This window comes from Meleagris gallopavo, chromosome Z, assembly GCF_000146605.3.
Source record: "Meleagris gallopavo isolate NT-WF06-2002-E0010 breed Aviagen turkey brand Nicholas breeding stock chromosome Z, Turkey_5.1, whole genome shotgun sequence".
NCBI lineage: Eukaryota > Metazoa > Chordata > Aves > Galliformes > Phasianidae > Meleagris > Meleagris gallopavo.
In genome coordinates this window covers 49,001,651-49,006,534 of record NC_015041.2, presented here as the reverse complement: position 1 = coordinate 49,006,534, position 4,884 = coordinate 49,001,651, and the positions used below count along the sequence as shown (strand labels likewise).

General features: G+C 42.4%; 1 protein-coding gene across 2 annotated transcripts in view; it reads left to right on the top strand.

The window, feature by feature from the left end:
• LOC104915217 (PH and SEC7 domain-containing protein 3) overlaps window positions 1–4,884 on the top strand; it is a 106,703-nt gene that overhangs the window by 5,319 nt on the left and 96,500 nt on the right. The window lies entirely within an intron of this gene.

Below are 4,884 nucleotides of genomic sequence, written 5' to 3'. Positions count from 1 at the left end.
AAAAAAAGAAAAAGCGTCAGTGAAGTTTGGAAAGCAAACAGTATGTTTCTCCTGGATTTTCTAAAGATAGGTCTTCCACGTGGGAAATCCTAATTGCAGAGTAGTTGGAAGCACAAAACCAAGCAGATGTCTTCATGTAGGAATTTTAAAAACTTTTACAAATTGCTACAAAAATGTATATCATATTATTACATGAATCACAGTGACCTCACTTCTTGTTTGGTAATAAACGATATGAGAGTACTCTCAGCAGGCATTAGTACAATTCTGGAGATTGGCATTAAATGAAATATGCTGTGTTTAATAAATCCAAGTGAATCTGTTATTGTTACTAGCCAAAACAATTAGCAAGCATGATAGGCATTCAGAGTCATTTGAGTACTTAGCAAAAAAAGAAAGGGTGGCAAAGTATCAGCCAGAAGTATGGGCTTACGTATGTTCTTCACCATAATTCTTCTGTACCTTTATTAATTAGAAGCTATTGTTAGGGGCTAACAATTAATGAAAAGGGAATGGCTGCGATGGAGAATGTACAAATAATTTAACAGTGGTTAACATCTAACATTTGTGAATCGTACTCAAAAACTGCTATACAAGTGCTGTTTGTCCCTTGGGTAGTGATAAAGTTTACTAAGCCATACGCCTTCTGTAGTGAATTTTCCCCAGCTGGGGTGAGGATATGTGCTCTCCTTGAGGCTGCTATTCCTCCTGCCCAAAACTCAGATTTCCTACTATGTGATATTATGCCTACCCAGACCTGTTTCTTACTGTCACAGGCAAATGTGGCCTCCTCCTCCTCCTGGAGGATGCTTGACCAAAACAGATACACAAAGATGCCGCTGCCCCTTCTATTTGTTTTCTTTAAACCAGTGAACTTTAGTTTGTTCTTCACTGCAGATTAGTGAGTATGGAGCTGACTGAGTGCAGTAGTACAAACTCAGGGCCCTGTGCACCACAGCCCAGCTTTGTTTGACTCAATATATACTAAATATGCTGTGATAGAACTGCAAGGGATGGAAACTGTTTCAGTGGAAGGAGCTATGTCTGGAAGTCTCTCTGTGGAGAGGGGCCAACACCACTGAATATCCAAACCAACTTGCTACTTTCTATAGTTGCTTTTGAAAGAAAGATGTCATGCTTTTCACCTGTCAAAGATTGTAAGATTTCAAGTGAGTGAGTGACAGGGATAGTGGCCAGGAACAGCACTCTTGTTTAAACTTAATTAGGAGAACAGCTTGTCAGCGTGAGCAGTAAAGCTGAACTTTCTTTTATCTAACTCAGAGAGGTTTCACCCATGCCTTGGCTGGCCTCAGAAAATGAGAACACAGTACGTAAGCTGCTGAACAGCTTAATTAGTTATGCCTCCCAATTTGTCCTTTCTCTCAAAAACAGCCTTATTTCTGAGACCCTGTTGAATGCTGTTGAGAATCTTTTTTTTTTATTGGGTAGTGAAATGCTTGTATTGGATAAGACACTTTACAAAGAGGGGAGAATGACTGGGGGAAAGCGTAGCAAACACTTCTGTTTGCATAGGTCTCACTCTGGAGACAGCAGACATGGTTAACAAGCTTGTGGTCATTTTCACAAAGGAGAGAAGAAAAGAATCCAGTTAGATGCATGTAGAAGAGATGCTTAATTGCTGTATTCAATTGTGCATGCTAATAAAGCTGCCAGAGTACGAACACTTCCTCATTTCTCTCTTTAGTACCCTCAGTCTGCTTTTATCTGGGAGCTTTGTAATCTGTACGTAGGCTCTGTTTCTTCAGTGCGTGACTTCTGTCTGGCTTCTTTTCCTTCTCCTCTGATGTTGGTCCTCCTCCTGGAGGGAAGTGGGTAGATGTATCCACACAGAAGCAGGTTCAGGCCACCAGTAACCTTGTCTCATCCAGTCGGGATGAGTTTTCCTGCAGAGTCCTGCTCATGGTCTCTGTGGCCACGTGCCCCAGCACTGCCTCACCATACCGCTCAGCAATGCCTCAGCCTCCTGCCTCCAGCAAAAGAAAATATTTTCTAAAATCTGAGCTCAATGGGAGTGCACAAGATGTCTTTTCAGCTTTGCTAACATAAAGGGCGCTTTATGTTTAGGTCTGAAAGCATATCTTCCTCTGGATCTGGCCATGCAAACAGTGGTCTCTTGACCAGCCCTATCTCTTAGGCCTTGGTAGGCTGCAGAGTACTGATTTTTCTGACTTAACACTTCATACATCCAAATGCCAAAAAAAGAGTCTTGACAAAATGACAGTGCTAAAAAGTGTGTCCCTTATTTTGTAGGGAACTCTACAAAATGACTGCTCAAAGAAACATGTAATCCAAGAAGTTCCTAATGCCTGTCATATGAGGAGAGAAATCCAAGAAAATATATTCGTAAAATTCATGAAGTCTTTTCTCTGATACTTCTAGGAGGGGAAGCTGTTAGTCCTCTTTTGTAACAGAAATTTTAATCTCCTTTTTCACAAAAAAAGCCCTGTACAAGTAGTCCTGGGGTAGCTATGCAAATCTGGTCTTTCCCAACAGCTGCTGGGAAAAGCTTGTTTTTGTATTCCTAGTGAAACTAATAGCTTTTTGGAAAGGCTGTCACTCACTGTTTTGTGTACAGTGAGGTGTCATGAGGCAGCTGAGCTCATTGTAACAGCTTGCTTCTGCCAGAAGAGATGGTTCCAGCCACGCACTGCTGTGCATTGCCTCATACTAACTCTTCTGCTCTTTTGATTTCTTAGCAAGCTTCATCCAGCAAAAACTTAGTAAGAAAAGGTCTAACAAAATGCATAGTTTCTCCTGGCAATGCGTGCTGAATCACCTCTGCAAGTGCACAAACAGTGCCAGAGCTGGCGTGCAGAAGAGAATAAAATACATACCTTAACCCATATGACAATATTTATTCTTGAATGTGAATCATGGAAATGAGTGCATTTGCTGTAGATTTCTTTGACTTGTTTCAAGAGCTAAGAAAGAGCATGGTGTTGTTTCTTTGCACATCCTTTTTGTGGTCCCAGATTGCTGATTTAAGCAGCCTTAAGAAAGTTATACCTGTAACTTACAGTAAAATAAATATCACTAACTTTGTAAGTTGTTCTTCGCTCTTCTGCCTTGCTTTCTTTGTCTTCATCATTTCCAGTCATGTATGTCCATCTCTGCCTCATTCCTTCTTGCACTGCACAAACATGGCACCTTCCTGACCATAACTGTCAAAACTTCCCTTAGATCAGATTTATTTGCTCACATATTGCACCATTCTCATATTTGTGTGGATGGCTAACTGTAGGCTTTCTCAGCATTTTAACCACATCACTTTCTATTTCAGTACCCCACCCTCTGTCATTTTTTTCTTTTTCACTCTTTACAGCTCCAGGCAGCATTGAAAGTCTGTCCTCCCCAATATGGTGTTTTCGTCTGCAGCTTTTCTTTCCTGAAAAGGTACAAAAGGGCACTTTGTGAGGACTGAAGGGCTGCCAGATTTCTAAGTCCATTTTGCAGAGCCCCTGAAGATACGTATGTACATTTGAGATCCACTCCGCAACATTTAGCAGGGATGCACTTTAAGACTGAAATCTGGAAAGCTAAAATGTGGCGCTCACACACTCAGTGGAAATTGAGTGTTATGTGCACTTGAATCTGTAAGCTAAATTCTTGTTGTTTCTAGGGTCCTACCATTGTTTCTGACGTGCTGAAGACTGGCAAGTCTTTAAATGGTAGTGTGCATTACTGCTTTTTCTTGTGGCTATCCCTAATGTTTGCTGTCTCTGCTGGGCATTGAGACATTATGTAAAGCTCCTTGCTCTGCAGGGAAATTGCACGTCTTGTGACCTGCACTTTAAAGCTGGGTAGTTCAAGTTATCATAACCTACAGCTGCAGGGAGGAGGTTGCCACATCCTTGACTCAGTAAACAACAAAGCTGTTTGAAGGGCAGGGGTTTAGTAGGAATTATAGTTAAAACATGGGCTATTTATTGATTGATTTTAAAAGCACAGAATAAAACGCTCAGTGGCTAGGAAATGCCAGATGGAGGCAGTAATTACCTCCTCTTTTGCTGCCTGTGCGTGATAGTTGGGGGCTGGTGTTGCCGGCTGCCCTTGGTGCTGGCTGGTCTCCTTCAGGCACCCTGATTGTGCATGGTGCAGGCAGAGACAGCAGCAGCTGAGTAGAAACATTTTCCTGGCATGATGGAGCTCTGCTCATGAGCACAAAAGGAGGGTCTTCAGTAGCTGATGTGATGCCATATGTGGGCACAGCTGCATTGTTGCTTGTCCTTGCCCTGAGCATTTCTCAGCCCCATCACTTTTTGACGCGGATGAGGGAGGCAGCACACAGACACAAGCCCTCTGACAGGTTGTTGTCCTGGTTCATCTCTAAAGGCTTCTGGAGAAATGGCAGCGTGTTGTCCTGCTCCTCAGGGAGTCTTGATAATGAACATGTGGAAGATTATAATTACATGAGTAGATGGAGTTCTAGTATACTGAAAAAGCATAACATGGTACAACAAATATTTTTCCTACTCACCATCTGACACAGAGCAGCTTCTGCTCTGGTACCCTGTGTTGTTTATTTAATACAGGGTAAAGCTTCCTGAGGAAGGGAGTCTTGTTCAGCATGCCAGTTCCTGAAGAGTTCCCATGCCGTGTCCAACCACACCTTCAGCAGCAAAGGCTGGGAGACACATACGTTCCTCCATGCCCTATTTTTATTTTAACTGCTTGATATCCAGCTCCTGGGATGTGTTGATGATTGTGTAGGATGCCTTCTCCTAGCCTGGTTTATTGATCCTCAATCTCAAAATGCAACAAAGGACATCCTTTGCTGTAGGTGTGTCTGGTTTCCTCAGTGGCTGCTGCGAGGACCAAGAGTTTCTCAGATTTGTGACAAACTGTATGAGTTGCTTTTTTTTT